The 16,162-nt window shown below is 33.4% G+C and overlaps 1 protein-coding gene across 7 annotated transcripts in view; it reads left to right on the forward strand.

The window, feature by feature from the left end:
* The window catches only part of LOC118194570 (ELAV-like protein 4), a 180,566-nt gene that overhangs the window by 90,431 nt on the left and 73,973 nt on the right, over positions 1–16,162 (forward strand). The window lies entirely within an intron of this gene.

A 16,162-nucleotide genomic window follows, 5' to 3' on the forward strand; every position in this document is an offset into this window, starting at 1 on the left:
GGGGAGTGGCAGCTGTTTCTACTTATTTCGCAGCTCTGTAAACCTCACAAACTACTTACAAATTTAATAATTTTGTCTTCATGCCATACTCTAAGTAGAATATTTTTTGTATTTGCTTTCCTTCATGGTGTTGCAATTTTATTGGCAAGTAGTGTACAATTCATTCTGAAAGAATCATGCAAGCATAACTCACAGCGGTGGTTATATACTAACTTAAAACGGAATTTTTGGTAGAGCTGTTCGTTAAAGGGTAGTCTTGTTTTTGTAATTGTAGATCCTATTTGAGATCTTTTCCCGTAACTATAGATCCTAATTAAATGTGTGTTTACTTTAACCATATAGATACATGGAGATTCTAGTCCTGCGTATGAAGATAATTTCCTAGGCAAATTGGCTTTTTGCCTTGGAAGTAGAATGGTTTCGAAAATACTAACATTAGCTTTTAATATGGGGCTCACAACAAGAACTTGCGCTTCGAAGTTATTTCTAATAATTATTCATCCCTTGCATAGGATGTATTACTTCAAAGTGTTAAGTTATTGAGAAGTGTTCAGCGCCTTTGCTTGCAAAATTTGTGAAGTAGCCAATAAATTTTCTAACTTATAAGATCACTTTCAGCGAATATTTTCCGCAGCAACTAAACATTTCTTTAAAACTTTAATAAAACCACAAAATATAGCTTAACGGTTATAGTGATCCCACATTGTGTAAAAACGGAATGATTTAAATTTTTAATTGGCACCAAGAATATATAATTCTGTATATCTCGCTTAACAATATTTCAGCTTCCCGTGATTTACTCTTGCACACTCAGATGCATTCCTTCCTTTGTATCATAATTTAGCTTGGAACAAAATTTCCTTTTATAATTTCAACTATGAAAATTTCTTTTTTGTACATAGCAACATATTTTTAATCAGGAAAATTTATGGATGTTAGTATATGAAATTTCAGAAACAATATTTAGGATTGAAAATTCAGTGCAATAGTGTATTCAAGTTTGAATCTTAATACCTTTTAGTTCCATTCAATTTCCAATCCAAAATATTGTTAGTAGTGCAATTGAATTGCTAAAGTTCAAATAATTTTAATGTACAGAAATGTATGTACGATTTAATGCCTCGCTCAGATCTGTTCCTAGTACTTCCCACACTTTACTGAAGCAACGCAATGAAAATAACTTTCAGGCTCCTGATTAATGCACTGGTCTCGCATATTTAGTCTACCTACCTATTAGACTGTTGTTTCTAACAGTGTAATGGCCTCTGTATCTCTTTCACGCGATTTAGTGTGCTGAACTCAAAGCAGCCGCGCATTGATATGTCTCTATTGTTCCCAAAAAAGACATTTGGAGACTAGCGTGCACGTCACAAGCTCAATGGAATGCTAATTGTTCCATCGTTAGGCGTCGTCATTAATGTGCTTCCTCAGGAATGTGGCGTCTGCAGCAGAGTAGAATTCTTCGTTTGAGACCGGCGGTGGTTCGAGTCAATACATTGGAGACAGCGGTTTAATAGTAGCCCTGAAGCTTTTCGTTCCTAATACTCAATCATCTGTTTGTTGGGGACTATACCTTTGTTTCAGGTTGTTAGGAATTGCGGTCGAAGAACGTCAACCGCAAACGGTTGTGAACTGCAATTATGATGTTTTGCTAAAAAAATTAATGAACTTTATTTAACTGATATGACCATTCTAACTGAATAAAAAGCAACATGAAAGCATTTAGGCTAATACTTTTGCAAGATGCTAATATACAGTGAGATTCAGTAATTTGGTATTCATAAAAATGTAATTATGGAAAGGCTGGTGATTCCAATAGATTGAGGTTCGAATCTTACGTAAGTTGTAGACATCTATCTGCAGTGTTTCTAAACGAAAAATTGTTCAAAATCCTTTGGATAGGCGTTCGTTTGAGACATAATGGCAGGGAAATGAGATTTTAGTACCATCGGTTTACATATTATAGGGTACCTTGATATATGATAAAATGGGTGGGGTTTAGTTAGATTTATCACCTGCTTTGCCAGATTAGAACAACTCATAGAAGTATTAAGGTACAAAGTATTAAAAGTAATTTGTGATCTCTTTAGTTGTATTTCAATAATGCGAAGTATGAAATTTTGATTCATTTATTTTCTAGTAGATGAACAACTTTAGATCAACTGTGCCACATTTCGATCTAATGAGTGTCTAATTTCGTAGAACACTAGTTTAATCCTCATTTCTATTTTCTATTCACGGCATGTTTGCTTTTATATCTACTTTGCACTTTTTGTAATAAAAGTGTGAAAATACTTCCTTTTAAAGTACTTCCAACATATTTCTTCGGTAGATGGACTCGCCCATCATCTGTTGAGTTAGCTAAGAACAGTAGTTTTACGACTATTGTTCGAAACCCGGCAAACGAACACACTATAGGGGTACTTTCGCGTTGTTTTCCCCGTGTAGCGTAAATAAGAACCTGCTTTTCTGGGAATCCTTCCGCAAAGGACTCCCTTTGCTTATGCAGATAGTCTTGTGTGTAGCTTTCGTGTCCAAACAAAACTTTCGAGTTTAGAATGTTTTGTCATGATTACTTAAACAGTTACTGTTTTTAAGCTTGGGTTATAACAAAACAATTCTAAGAAACACTTTTAGGAAACAATGACAAACACTGGGATTAGGCGCAAGCCAATCCTTTCAAGTTGCTCACTTAAAAATAATTTTTATGATCAAATTTTGTGAAGTAAACGTAATGACTAGATTCTTATGGACTAGTTTTCAGGAATTGTCGTTTTATCGCACACTTTTGTGCCTTATTCAGAGTTATGGATACTTCAGCAATGAATTATGCTCGATATAATTTGATGCAGAAATACGTAACCTTCTTGCTAATCCCCGAGGGAAGCAGTTGGATTGTAATTCCATACAATTTTGTGAAGCTCATGCATAATAATAAGCTCATTCAATAAGTTTTGCGTTCTCCTTACGAGGAAAGATTTTGCACATTTTTTGTTTATTAACAGTATTCTCTCAAAGGTTATTAAAACTATTTTAAAGCACTTGCAAATTAGTTGCATATAAGCTTTTTGAATGAAACTCTGGGCTCACCAGTGGCCGAGCGGTAAAGTCGCTGGACACTGGTAGTTCGGTCCGAGGTTCGAATCCCGCGAACGGGCTGGCTGCACGGGAGTTTTCGTGGTTTTCCCCATGTGTAACGTGTATACGAGCCAGTTTCTTTTAGAAAGGCCTCCACGAAGGCATCCCTCCTCTTAGGCAGATAGCCCTCAATGCTTTGCTATAATCACACACCCACGCCCTTGTCTGAAATTCTCATCGCACAGAAATGCACAACATGCTTATCATTAATTTGTAAGCGTATTTTTAAACACCTTGCGAATGAATAACATAATATAGTTTCAATTATATAAGTAACAAAATGTTATAAATAATGAAATTATTAATGACTAAGCAGCGAACACTTTAGTTTTCTTATCAGAGCTTTTATTTTAATATTATATATACAAGCAAAAGTGATTTCACTAATGGAAAGGAGCGTATTAATTGTGTGGAAAGCATAAGTAGCTCTTCATTCTCACTTTGATGGGGTTAGAGAAACTAATTTAGAAAGTACCCTTTTTATGATTTTATTGTTTCACAGATTTTAATAATTAAGTTCCTTTACCTTATGGCGAAACACTCAAGAGTGATCTGCGTAATGAACTTCAGCAACCAATCCTGAAGGTAATGTAGGGATATTTATGAGGAGAAATGGATCTGAATTCAGCAAAGTTGTAGTTGCAATCTTATTTGACATAGCTTATCAATTGTTGCAATCTTCCACTGAATTCGGCCACAAGTAGAATTAAGAGGCAACTCAAGATTGGTTCAAAAAGGCACAGTTTATTCTGTATATTCATACAGAACTATATCGGTTAAATTACGAAATACCTTTAGATAATAAAGAAAAAACTATTAATTAGAAATATTTTCAATTTTTAAGACCAATTTTTAGACCAAGTTTGGCTAAATTTTACGATAATCTCAAAACAGCGTTGCATCGCCAAAATGTAGCAACATAACCGACTGCTATAAGTTATCAGTTAACATTGATTTCACAATTTAATGTTTTTTACCACTGTATGATTTTAATTTAGTAAAACAGTTTACAATTTTCGTTTGATTACGTGGAGATCCAAGTTATAAGATTCTAACTGACGCAAGTAATTTCACTCCGCTTTCAAAAACCCATCATCTGTGATTTATTTAGACTGCAATTTACATTTTGAAATAACGTCGCAAAACTTTACGATCTATTCAATTTAACGACTTTTTGTCGCAATAATTTATCTAAATGCTAATTTAATGAAAGTTTTTCATTTAGAATGCAGTTCAGTTTTTAAAATTTTCCAAATTGATGCTTTTATTTTACTAGGTGTATATAACTGCTGTAAATCATTTTGGTGCCACACCCATTGCAATGTAAATTGAAAAAACTGTACAGATGACAGCCAGTGCAGACTCCATGACAATGCTGTTTATGCAGGTCGCTAAGCGAGTCTAACAGTGGAAATGGTCATAGCTCCATAAACTTGCATAGATGTTTGTTTACATCCTCAAAATAGCAAACGTTTGAAATTTCCGCGATTTTTACTTGTTTGTCGAAGTAAAGGATTTATTGTAATCGTCAAAATTTTGATTATCAGAATTCAACGAAATATCTATTTTTACCGTTCCCGGATCCATTTTAACTATTTCGTGTGACTTCCTTCCGTACTGACAGAGAAAAATCTATTTCAGAATGGATTTTTTCATGACATCTGTACATGACTTGAGTAATCTTAATACGCATTTTAAAGTTTCAGAAAATCTCCGAATAGCTGTGTTGCCAAGCGTTTCTATAATTTACATATTTTTGCTCACCTGTAGCATTTTAGCAACTAATTTTATATAAATTATTCATAATATATATGATTAAAAATAGCTTTCAACTTTTGAAAACCCAAGTTTTTCTATTGTGCTTAGCCGCGAAACTGAAAATCATTCTTTATGCTATGACTTCATTGAGGTATTTTTAACATTTTGCGGTGGAAGGAAAATATTTACTTTTGAAAATATTCTAAATTGACTGACACTGAGCTGTGTTTAACTGTGAAACGTATATACCGCGTAAAATTCAAAAGGATCTGGGTATTAGAATGCCAAGTTAAAAATTCTTCCGAAATGTGATATTTTCCAAAAGTTTAGTCATCAGGTATTGGACACATGATGTAGGAATAAGTGCATTCTAAATTAATACTAAAACGTACGCGTGTACAAAGTAATAAGAAAGAAGCTAGATTCCTTGGAAATGTTTTCATCCTCTTTTAAAATTTTAAGCAGCTTATACCATCGCTGATTTCAGGTATTCAAATGCATTTTCTGCTTTTGAAAACTTTGTAGTTATACAGATATTACCTTAACTTCAAGCAAGTTTGAAGCAAAATTCATATAAACTATTAGACCTGAATGCAGTATTAATCCAAGAAACAATCTCTTCAGCGCATTTTAATTCCAAAATTTGGCCAATAATATTTCACATTTAAGTGTTCCATTATAACTTATTCTTAAATGGGATCTCTGTTTCTTTTCCAAAGCGAAAAATGAGTTTTCAGCAATCTTTCTTGATCTGTCTGTTCAGAATTTCCAACATTGTACTCTGAATCTTAATTTAACACCCTGTCAGAGGACAGCATGGGGGAATTTTAAGACTTGTAACGTCATGCGAAAAATGAAGGTATACAGAGAAACGGCAATTAAAGTGAAAATACGAATGAAAGTAGTGCATGGTCGTAAATCTTGCGAAAACTTAAGCACGCATACTCTCTCAAAACTAATTCCAGAAGGGAAATAACACTGAAATGCGTGTGAAGTCCTGTCCTTATGCTCAAAATTAAAATTACACCATCGAGAATATCGATAGAAACCACGTTACTTCTGTGCTCATTAATGGCCTCCGATCCGCAGTAGGAAATAAACTCCGCTTTATGTTCTGGAGATAGTCCAGAACTTTCGTAGTAGCGGCTGCCGGTAGTAAGACCTGTACATGCGAGTAATGGTGTCACTGACGCCACAATATGGATGCGTCTTAATGGTCTCAAAATGCGCCATAATCGGATCCTGTATGTAACTCTGCGACATTTCTGACGTCGTAATACACAATAACCGTAAAAGTTGGCCATTTTCTCGTGTCTGTCGTGTGTCTGCCGTTATCTGAGTAGAGGGTGGGAAGGTTGGCGCGCCACATTCTTGAAATTGCACTGCTGCAGGAAATCGCCCTATGATTATGAGCATGGTTGACTAAAAGCATTTAAGATGTTATTACCCAAGTGAACTGATATAAGTGCAAAGGTTTTCTCTTTCCATCAGTATAGACAAGCATGACCTATTAATTTGCATGGCGCCCATGGTATAGGAAGCTGGCGATTGTTTTTGATATCGATTAGTGTTAATGCAATTATAAAAAAGAATTTCTTTCACCATCACTAGCAATGAAATTTAGGGTAGGATTATTTATCAAGGGTTATTACATTAAGCCTTATTTTGATAATTTCACGTTTTGTAAATGAATAATTGTTTAAGAATTCATATATCTTGAAAGTTTGCTCATTGGTAGGTTTTAAAATTTAGTAAATTATATAGCTGTTAACGATTTTTCATTTTAATGCAATTACATTTTTTCTAGTTTCGTTCTAGAGTTCCTAAAATAAACGGATTCGAAGTTTTCGAAATAGTAAAATTGCTTGTGATTTGTTGATGCTACAGCAAATTTGACGGGTGTTTTAATTATTTCCAGTTTTTGTTTCTTAAGAGTTTTCAGACTTCAGATATTTAATACTAATTCAAATAAGCGATTCAAACTTTAAGTTCCTACAAACATCTGTGTGAAGAATTTCATTGCCTTACCATGCATATCCTTAATATACGCAGGAAAAATTTTATAGTCGTTATGAACAATTGCAGAACACATTATCTCTTCCTATAGATTTTGAATTCAGAACACATTTTAAAATATCAGGTTGGCAGAAAATTATTCTGATTTTTTTTTTTTTTTTTTTTTTTTCTGTCAAATTCAATTTTTCTGTACAAAAGGACAGCTTTAATTGAATATCACCCATTCCGTTCGGTGGTCTTTTGCCGTCTTTCTACTAACTTCGTGACTCCCACACTCGTAGAAAGGCCCACCAGCGGCCAAGCGGTAAAGTCGCTGAACGCTGGTAGTTCGGTCCGAGGCTCGAATCTCGTGAACGGGCTGGCTGCATGGGTGCTTTCGTGGTTTTCCCCATGTGTAACGTGTATACGAGCCAGTTTGCCTTAGAAAGTCCTCCACGAAGGCATCCCTTCCCTTAGGCAGATAGCCCTCGAGGCCTTGCCGTAATTAAATAGCCTAACCTAACCCACGCTCGTAGAACTTCTGGTCTTTATCATCAGAAAACTCAACCAAGTGCGATTTGGGTCCTTGTAATTTAAGAAGTTTTGGAAACTTTGAAATGAGTCATATGATGCAAAACGGGATTGTATATTGTATGGGGATGCGACATCACTTCACAATTAAGCTCCAATAATTTTGTGCATGTTGCTAAAGACTTAGGTGTTTGAGGCATCGCACTGTCGTCGTGGAAAACGGTCCTTTGCGATTTGTCAATTTTGGCCTTTTCTATTTAATTGCTTCCTCCATTGAAGCTGTTTGCAGTAAACATTTGGCTTGATCGTTTTGGTTTCTTAAAAAGCAACTCAAAATTCACACCTTTTGTAATCCCACCGAATTGATAGCATGATCTTTTCCTGATTCAAATTAGCTTTCAGTATGATTAAAGCTGATTCATAATGTTTTGGCTATGATATTTTTCGATTAATGTTGTTATAGACAATCCATGCAAAATTACAAAACGAACATAACGCTATTTATGCAAACCGAAATTTCATTTTGTACACTGTTTTCACTTGGATCGCATAATTATTAAAAAGGTAATTGTTTTGTATACCAGATGTGTATTTCTAATAATGCCAGTGACTGTATTTTAATTCGTTATCGCATTTTATTTCAATGAAGTTTTAAAGAGTAAAAGCTCATTTTTTTAGTACATAATTCTATGATAAACGCACAGTTCATTCTGGTTTAAGTAAAATGAAATCGAACTGTTTACCAAATTTCTAGACGTGAATTCTTATAATTCTAAAATAAATTTCATTTGCATGTGAAACAAAAACTCGTAAATTTCTTCTGTTAAATTAATAAGTTTTAACAAATAATCCTATATACGTTCAATTGCTGCCCGTTTAGTGCATATACGTTGCATATTTTCGAGCCCTGGACATGTTATTGCATACGTTATAAGACTAGATTTGATTGCTGCTTAATAAAAAATATCCATTATGCAGTACCTTTTCAAGCCTAAATCGACGGTAGAAAATACACGTAAATTAACAAGATTAATTTGATATCCCATAAAACGTATCTGAATCCGGTAAAATGAAGTTCTATATTGAAATTTAATGTGAGTCGGAGATTATTATGCATTTTACTAAATAAGTCCCGCTTATAACTTTTCATAACCGTTAGATAAGAAAGACTTCATAAACAGCGCTTGTTTCTTCCATTTGCTGTAACAACATCGAAAGTCTGTGCAATCGTCTCTCTCATACCTGTAAAACAAAAGTTTCAGTCAAAGCGATATATTTTAAACCTTAAAATGCCAGATATTAGGCTAATATTATAAATAAGACTTCTAAGTAGCCGCTGAGATAATTTTTATGCATAAATGTTTCTTCGGGCAACTAACACTTTGAAGAAACACCCCCAAAGCACAAAAATACGAAATATGTATTCATAAAGCTAACATGAAACTACATTTACCTTGTTCACATGCTGTAGTAAATGTCAGTCCTCTCAGTGTGTCATTAAACATGCTTATCAAGTTTTAGCTGTTTCTACTTGGTATTTTTATTAAACATCATTACAAAAAGATAAACTTATTTTAGGATTTGAAGATTAATATTGAAGAGATGTATTTATTTTATTAGATTAGAGATTTGGAATTTAAATGCAGAATTTTACCTTTATCAAAATTTGAACTTAAATGTTCTTAGCATAAATTATAGTACCTCATTCTGGTAAACATGCACTAGTTTTTTAATGCTCCTCTTATCACTGATATTGTATATCTGGCGCATAAAAACCCTCCAGGTTTTGTGCTGTTTAAAAAAACCAACCAACCACTGACATTTTAACGCAGTCTAAATGCGCTCTGGTTCTAAAACTACCCGTTAAACCGAAACCTTTTATAGTGCGGATAAATTGATGTAGTAACTAAAGGCATTTCTGGGCATCGGTCATTGTTGGAAAATTAAGCTACTAAATCACAAATTTGGATTATACGAAGCCAAATGTAAGACGCACTAGCTCCATATTTAAGGCATTTACATCTTAATCTACAGGGTGGCCTACATAATAATCTTCATCTTAATCTTCCCCGGTGTATGAACCCTTGGGAGTCTATCAACTAAACCAATCCAGATGAAGTTTTATATTGTTACTTGAAGGTATGCCTTCGAGAATGTGAAGATTTAAGACAAGAGCTCATGGTTACAGTAAAAAAAATCGAAAGTTTTGAAATGACAACACCCAGTGTTTCAGTTCAAATTGATCAGTGCATTGAAAATTATAATTGACGTTGAAAGGATACACGTATGGAAAAACTGCCGACGGGAAATGTTTGCAGAGCATTATATAAAGGACCAATGATAACACGAGAGGCTCGTAGTTGTTTTTGTGCAATGTCAGTTCAACTCAATTTCCCTTCACAAGAGAATTCCTTGCCTTAGGCAGATAAGATAGCCCTCCTGGGCTTTGTTATACTAAAATGATCTAACACATTACTAAGAAAATCTTTCTCGAACATACCCTTCTCAGTGTTGGATAACTTTTTATTTAAAATTTGAATAATTAAAGTTGCGTCATCACATTTTATACAAATTGTTTACAACCTTCAAGTTAACTTACCGGTTCTTAAATTTGTTTATAATTTGGTTTTAATGTTTAAAAGAACATAATATGCATCTTATTAAAAAGCAAGCAAAATCCAATCTGTGTGACTTTGGTTTGATAAGAAAATCCTATCATATTCCACACTAGTATATATATTTTTCTATGCATTTCTGCTTTTTGAAAGCTTTAGTTTTTAATACATGGCTATCGTCAAAGGAAAGTTAACTTGTTTCAGGTGATAACTTCTGGAAGTATTTAGAAAAATGAATCTTGTAAAATAAGGCAGAGTTGTATAATATACCACATAACGATTATTTAAGATCCAATTTCAACTAAACTCTTTTGGAAAATGCTTGGCTTTAAAATTAATATTTCTGAATAGTTATAAGAATATCTAAATTGAAGTTAATTTGATCAAAATTTTACTTGATCAATGGCTTTTGGATGCTGTACTACAACTAATTTCTGTCGATTCAAATGAAAGTTCCTTGATTTGCGGTAAGAAATTTATTTGGAAATTAAATTCTGAATTAAGTGTATAATCAAATGAAATGAAATAAAAATAATTGATTGGTTTACGTAATTGCAGTAGCATAAAACCTTAATAGCTCATTATAAATAGCATACAGAGTAAGCATTTTAGTTTCGTTGCTTATCATGCTTCAGTATTTCTCGAGTTCATTCGTTTGAGATTATGCGGTTAAAAGTTAATTTGAGAAATTTAATTGCCAGATGTTGGTTTTATTCCTGAACTTCCCTTCGGTCGATATGTAACAAATTTTAGGGGAAATTAATTGGAAACCAAAATATTGTTTTCATTCAGAGAATAAATGGATTAGGCGGTACAGACAATGGAAATGCTATTTGAAGTGACATTTTCAGAAACCTTTCTAAGGTAACTTAACAGCTTTTGGTACTACATGTGTTTCTTATGCATTTAAAAGTACATCTACATTTCCAATTCAGTGCTGTTTTTCAAGTTACATTTCCTAGCTGCATTTTAATTCCCTGAATCTTTCCGAAAACTGAACTTCCACAAGTGGTTTAATTTTTAAAAACAGCTTTTGAAATAGGAGGACGAATCACTGTTTTGTAAGCTATAAGATTTTAATAATCTTTCTAAAATTATGAAAAACCGCTGATTCAAAACTACATTGCTTGCACTTGAAACACGCTCGTCAAAAACATTTGAAAAGCTCTTGAAATATTTAACTCATCTTCTGAAATTTCAAAAAAGAGTAATAAGATAAAAATTATCATGTAAAATAAATTTTATTGGTTTGTTTCAAGAGGGACGAAAGTTTTGATCCCGAAATATTCCGAAAACTACAATTAAACTCTGCCAATTCTGGTAAAAGTGATAAGACACCAAAGTGGTTAGAGAAAAGTCAGGTTCGAGACTAATAGCGTTTTCGGACTAACGACAAAATTTAACTGAAATCAGAATTTCTAAGGTGTCATTTAACTGTGTGCAGGATTATTTAGCAATACCCATTTAATTAAATTTATGCATAACAGAAAATCTAAGATACCTGAGAGAATTCTTTTCTAACTGGATGGAAACAGCTGAACGTCTTCAGAATTATTTTCAGTGTGTATTGAAATTTTTTTCACTACTGTAGTTTTTTAAAATAGATTGAAATTTATCGGTAATCTTTAAAGAAATGATCTCCATCTTTAAAGAAATGAGAAAGTGACACGTTTTACAGTTTTTATATGCTTTATTTTTTGACAAATCTTATTAATTTGTGTTTATTTTTCCAACTTTGCGGAGGCAAAAAGTATCTTTTCTCTGTTAATGACGATTTGTTGTTAGGCATATCTGACACTTATTTTGGAATTGTGGTTTCATAGCTCATGTGTCTAGGTATAAAACAGTTTTTGCAAATTTTATTTTTCAGATAATTTCAGTTTATTTAGGAGTGCAATTTTTGAAATAAGGTCGGAAAATGTTTCCTCAGGCATCCTCGAATTTTTCTCGAGAAGAAACTTTATTTTGATAGTGCTTAATTTTACTTGACAATACGAGGATGATCTGCAAATATATTTTTAGCCTTTGTACAATGTTTGTATGTTTTGATGAATCTTAATAGTTTGTGAGGTTGCTTACACTTTTCCTCCTTCAAACTTAAATTTTGGACAAGTACGTGACCCTATAAACGTGCGCGATAAGCTACATGAGCCTTCTTTTGAATTTTTATTGAAATTTTTGTAACATTTCACATTTAAGTATTTTATTTGAAGTTTAAGAAAAATTATCAGTTGAATAAAAATTATGTTCCAAATAGCATATCCAATAAGACATTTCTGAACTTAGCAAAAGAAAGAATAACTAAAGTCTGGAAAATCCGTTTTAAAACTTAAGTTTAATCTTTCATCAGTCCGTTTTAAAATTTATTTTTCATTACGCTTTGTTCTTTAATATCAGTAAATGTGCTACATGAAGATTAAATAAAGAAAACGTGAAGAAACTCGACAGATTAAACAAACAACTGCTCTTTTAAGTTCAATTTTAAACATAGGTAATTAAAGTATAATAAATGTTTGTAATTAGTTGATGTCAAGGGAATTGCCCATTTAAAGCAGTTTTGTTGATTAAGATCTTGAGTTTCTCTTGTATCGCAGAAAGGTTTTTCATCATGTTTTTTCCCCTTGCGCATTTTTAAAGTTTTCAAATACCTTTAGTACTTCTTGACACATGAGAATTTTCTTCTTTGTAACAACGTTTTCGCGTAGTTTGAAAATTTTTATTTTAACAAGTCGCTTTGAATTCGATCGTTACCCTAGAGCCATATTTAGCAATTTCCTAAACATGCAAACGGTTTTTCTTATTTTATTGATTCAAAACTTGGAAAGTACTCTTTTCAAGTTCCAGAACAAGTTTCAGTTCTGATTTTCTCTGTTTAATGGTGCTATTAGTAACCGTGTAAGACTAATGTGGTTCTGAACATTTTTCGCCATGCACCGCTTTTACCGCTGTGATCATTCCCACCCCCTTTCCAAAACTCGAAAAATCCCTGTACATTTAATTAAATTTATTTTTAATGTGTTGTAAATTAACAGTAAAAGGCATGAGAAATGTTGATAAATATCAAATTTAATGTAAGGAGATGTTTATAGTCAAACTAAAACTGAATACTTAGCAGGCAAATGAATGGCTGGCCTCATTCAACCTGAAACTTATAAATTCCCTGCCCCCTCCCCCCCGGCTGAGAAGCGCTGCTATAGTAGACGGTGAGAAATGATTACGGCATTTATTCATTCGCTTTGCAAACATGTTAGTGTTACAAAAAATGCAATAAAAAGTTCGCCACGAGTTCTATTGCAAATCTTATAGGATTTCTCTTATTTTAAGAATGGTATAGTTTCCTTGTTAGCAGTGTGCAGCGCCATCTATTGTTTAACTTTTGAGCTGAAGATTCTTTTGCTCAAACAAAATGCGCCTCCTATGGCAAGTGTTTAGGGAAAAAAAATGGTGATAAACCAATTTGATTTTATTTTTTAAAGGCGTATAAATGTATGCGAGAACCTCTACTTATTTTCTCCTGTCTTTTTGATATTATATTTCGAAAACTAATAGTGTGAAATTTATATAAAGTATCCAGCTATTTTATATTAGAAACGAAATCGAAAGATTTGCGAGTTCTTTGTAGAAATCACAGCAGCAGTGGAATTTTAGTAGCGTTTATAAAAACTAGTTTTGTTCTCTTTCTGAAACTGCTTTGATAACAATTGTATCAATTTATTTCGCTAAACATTTTATGTTGATAAATTAGTACGTCTTAAGAAGACGAAGATTCAGTTATGTGAAGTGTACTGCAAAATGTATCTTAGTCATGGGCTTAAGTTGTAATATAAAGTGTGCGAAATTAAGAAACTCTGTATAAAAATACTTCTCTATTTGGTGGTGTTACTTAATGTCATAATGAAACTTTTTCCGCAGTAGCAAAATAACATTTTACGTGAGATTTCAAAATTTTAATTTTAAAAAATGGATAATTTTATTTGAAGTGGAAAATGTTAATTAAAGCCTGTGTTTTAAGTTTTGCACAAAGCCTTCCAGGTGGTATAGTGGATTGGGGAACCTTTGGACCCTACTGCTGTATCAAAGGGCCCGAGTTCGAATCCCGGAGAAGGCATGGCTGTAATTATCCATCCTTTCATAGATGGTAACGTAAAGACGCTGAACACTGGTAGTTCGGTCTGAGGTTCGAATCCCGCGAACGGGCTGGCTGCATGGGCGTTTTCGTGGTTTTCCCCATGTGTAACGTGTATACGAGCCAGTTTCCCTTAGAAAGTCCTCCACGAAAGGCATCCCTCCCTTTAGGCAGATAGCCCTCGTGTGCTTTGCCATAATTAAATACACATAGATGGTAACGGTGGCCCACCTATTAGGTTATTCCACAGTAAAGTGGCCGCCAATTAAGCCAAGCTTAAGTCGGCTAATTGCCAGACAATTGGGGAGAAAGAATTTTCGCAGATAATAAAATTCTAGATTTCAATCTTTTGAAATTTACTTGCACATTTTTTTAAATTTCATTTACTTATTTTTTGTTTTGAAATATTCATTTACTATTATGAAGATTTTAATCTGCTGCCATAAACATAATTTATCAACTGAAATTTGATCTCTTAAGTCTAATTTGTTTTGAATTTCAAAGCTTTATTTTCCCTTTCGACAAAGTTATTCTGAAATGGTATTTTTTATGCAACACATTACATGATTTAAGAAACTTCTTCACAAATGTAGATGGTTTTGTACTTCGTATGAGAAGTTGTTACATTTTAATTAGAAACGAATTAGATGCATTTCTCAGATTCTTCAGAAAACTTAATCTTAGTTTTTTACATTTACATAATTTTGTTAATCCTGGAAAAATTTTTAAGTCTCATTAAAGCAACTTTTTAAAATTACTTTTATACTTGTCATATCAGGTTTTATAGATTTTTTAAAAATATTTTCATTGTTTTTCAGCTTTCTTCCATAATGTTGCAAATGAATTTTATAAATAGTAAAATATCGGTACTTCGGAGAAAACGTTATATATGCTACTACTGCCCTACCATATGCTGTATTTTCACGCCGTTAAATAAACTAGTGGTGTATGTGTTTAAAGACAGCAAATGTTTATCAAGCTGTGTAAGGAATACGCGTGATCTTTTGGAGTAAAATAATTAACAAATCTGCAAGCTTCCACGACTATGCGACAAAAGAAAAATTTACAGGAATCTTCGCTTTCTTTCTGCCCGGTTAGTTGATTTAACCCCTTGGGTACGGAAAAATCTAATTTTTGGCAAGACATTTTCACAAACGTTGCAAAATGTCTCTACGCAGCCGGGCTATAGCTTTCAGCGAGATTGTTCCGGGTAGGAACCCAGCCGTTTAAACCAAAGCTAGGCGAAAATAGTTGCACGTTAAAGTTTTCTTCTAGCTTCACACTTCTAGCTAGATGTGATAACCATATGAGTGAAGCGCGTTCAGCTGGGAAGATCCGTGCTTCGAATTTCGATTTTCAAACTAATAGACTTCATGTGTCTTAGTTCGAAAAATGACGTTTCTACATTATCAGATCTGTTTCATAAAACATTTAACTCCCAGTGTAATCTGAGCATATTTACTGTTGGGTTGGAATCAATATTTCGTGGTAAGTCTGCTTTAACGCATTAGATACTATTCTGTGCTAATGCGTTATGGCTTTTTAGTCTGCATATGAGTTATTATTCTATCTCGTTACACCAAGTACTTTGTAATATCGCTGGAACTGTTAAACGCTGAATTATTTTATTTGGAAGGTGAAATAATGAACCGTAAATATTCAGAAATTTTTTTATCATGCTGTAGATTTTTGACCCTACGAATGGTTTGTGCAATCATATGCTCCCCACCATGCAATGCTAAGGGCGCGAACATTATCTTCCCATGGGGGAATTCTCGCATGGCATTCGGTACGAGTTTCACATCGAGGTTCATAGAGCAAAGCAGTATTGTGGACAAACATGTAGTTTTTGTTCAGTGTGTGTTTTAAGAAAAATACAGTCTCTAAAAATGACATAAGATTGCTGCTGATTGTTTTAGCCGTAAAATGCCATAACATTGCTTCACCTACTGGCGATAGTCCTTGTATAATTTACGTTGATTAATTAACATAAATTGTT

This window comes from Stegodyphus dumicola, chromosome 6, assembly GCF_044657685.1.
Source record: "Stegodyphus dumicola isolate Sdum_Otavi_A_Nest chromosome 6, ASM4465768v1".
Classification (NCBI taxonomy): Eukaryota; Metazoa; Arthropoda; class Arachnida; order Araneae; family Eresidae; genus Stegodyphus; species Stegodyphus dumicola.